Here is a 2,567-nt window from a genome sequence, read left to right on the forward strand (position 1 = left end):
TAGGGTCTGCCTTCTACTGGACACAGTAAATCACAGGGCAGGCTTAAGCACTGTGGGAATAAATGTCACCTCTTCATAAAAGGACAATCTGTGCTGATATTTATAATCTCCCACAATTCCCAGGTGGCCTGATGCTAAAGAACCCACCTACCACTGCAAGAGATGCAGGAGACACAGATTTGCTCCCTGGATTGGGAAGATACCCTGGAGGAGGAAATGGCTACCCACTCCAGTAGTATTCTTGCCTGGAAAATCCCATGGACATAGGAGCCTGGTGGGTAGAGGTGTGGGGTTGCAAAGAGTTGGGACATGATTGAATACAAACACACATGCACAATTTATTACTCTTTGTAGGTTTTCCCAGAGAAGGCGATGGCACCCCACTCCAGTACTCTTGCCTAGAAAATCCCATGGATGGAGGAGCCTGGTAGGCTGCAGTCCATGGGGTCGCTAAGAGTCGGACATGACTGAGAGACTTCACTTTCACTTTTCACTTTCATGCATTGGAGAAGGAAATGGCAACCCACTCCAGTGTTCTTGCCTGGAGAATCTCAGGGACAGTGGAGCCTGGTGGGCTGCCGTCTATGGGGTCGCACAGAGTTGGACACGACTGAAGTGACTTAGCAGCAGCAGCAGCAACAGGTTTTCCAGATTCTGCCACAGACAATCAAATATTTATTTTACAAGAAAATATTATTAAAAGTTACCTGTGAAGAACACTTAGAACAGCCACCTCTTCAAATGCCACTAACCCAAAGTAAAGCCCATCTACAATATCGAACCACTAATTAAACATAGAAGAGTAATGCTTAAATATGGTTCTTAAGCATGACTGTGCTTCAGAATTATCTGAGAAAGTTACCAAAGAGCTGATTCTTAAGACTTACCCCTCAGAGGGGCTCCCCAGGTGGCTCAGTGGTAAAGAACCCATCTGCCAATGCAGAAGTAATCAAGTTCGATCCCTGGGTCAGGAAGATCCCCTGGAGAAGGAAACGGAAACCCACTCCAGTCTTCTTGCTTGAGAAATCCCATGGACAGAGGAACCTGGCACGCTACAGTCCACAGGGTCACAAAGAGTCAGACATGACTTAGCCGACTGAGTACAAGTACCCTTCAGAGACTGTGATTTGGTCATTTTTGAAGACTGGACCAGAAACCTGCGTTTTTAACAAGTGCGACATGGATTTTGATGCCTGTAGTCTACTGATCTCATTTTGAGAAATTCTGAAATAAATGGGTTCAGGAACTAAAAATAAATGGGGCTTAGGCTTCCCTGGTGGCTCAGACAGTAAAAAATCTGCCTGCCAATGCAGGAGTCCCAGGTCCAATCCCTGGGTCAGGAAGATCTCCTGGAGAAGGGAATGGCTACCCACTCCAGTATTCTTGCCTGAGAAATTCATGGACAGAGAAGCCCGGTAGGCTACAGGCCACGGGGTTGCACTGAGCTATTAACACACTTAGTTAACTATTACTTTTACTTCTTTATTTTCTAGAGGGGGTGGGGTGGGGAGTAAAATCCCCAGAGGTCACCAGATTATCTCCTTAGAATTTTCACAAGGATTCAACAGAAAGCCACCATTTGGGCCTATTAGAAAAATTACTTTGCCAAGTTCCCTTATGCTCTTTCTGACAGTATTAATTATATCTTTATTTTACTAGCATTTTAAAATTATCAAAACTATTGGACTTTATTTGGCATTCCAGAAAATACTCTATTTCCCCTCTCCCAACCTTAGAACCCTACTCAAATAACATTTTCTGAGATTTTCCTTAAGAAAACCAGCATAATGAAATGGAAAGAGAATTGAAAGTAAAAGACCAAGATATGACACATCTGTGTATGCAATCGCAAAGCAAACTTATCACTCGTAACATGAGGGAATTGTACTAACCACTCTTTGCTATATACCTTATAAATTTGACAATCTGTGATTTTCTGTTCTGTACATTAATGGCAAGGCTTTAAAGATCAATTTTAAAGTGTTAACATGTAATACTTACTTCGGGAATAAAAACAGATTTAAAATATCCAGCATCACCACAATTGTATCTATCTTCAGTACGTGCCTATATGAAAAAATAGAAAACTGTACTTTAAATTGACACCCATAGGAGGAAATGGTATTCTTTCTTTCCTTTTAAACCCATGAGTATACATAAAGTTACATTTCATTACAATTGCAATTTTATATGACTATCATTGGGATTTGCTAGTGAAATTTGATTATAGTTTAGGCCATCATTTCACCTATGAATAAGTGAGATATCTTACCTAGATGAATTCTCATTTCGCCTTGACTCTTTTGCTACCACCATAAATAATGCTCAGGTAGAACTATATGAAGGAAAATGAAGAATTTTGTGCAGTCAGTTTGATAGCACAGATCTGAAAATGCCCAAAATTGTTCTCCTTTTTTATTATTATTTTGCATTTATATAGCACCTTAAATGCAACTTAAATCCCATAAAAACTGAAGGCACTGAATTGATGCCTGAGAGAACCCTAATACAACAGGTCTCAGAATGGGATCTAAGTGCTTCTATGATTATGACTTTATAAACAAAGT

At 40.7% G+C, this 2,567-nt stretch overlaps 1 long non-coding RNA gene across 1 annotated transcript; it reads right to left on the reverse strand.

The window, feature by feature from the left end:
* Positions 1–628: 628 nt before the first annotated feature.
* On the reverse strand, positions 629–2,119 carry LOC133227402 (uncharacterized). Its single transcript, XR_009729805.1, has 3 exons — positions 2,002–2,119; positions 888–980; positions 629–654 (listed from the first exon to the last, which is right to left on the reverse strand). It is a non-coding gene; the product is annotated as an uncharacterized LOC133227402 (long non-coding RNA).
* Between the last annotated feature and the right edge of the window lie 448 nt (positions 2,120–2,567).

Source organism: Bos javanicus, chromosome 16, assembly GCF_032452875.1.
Source record: "Bos javanicus breed banteng chromosome 16, ARS-OSU_banteng_1.0, whole genome shotgun sequence".
NCBI lineage: Eukaryota > Metazoa > Chordata > Mammalia > Artiodactyla > Bovidae > Bos > Bos javanicus.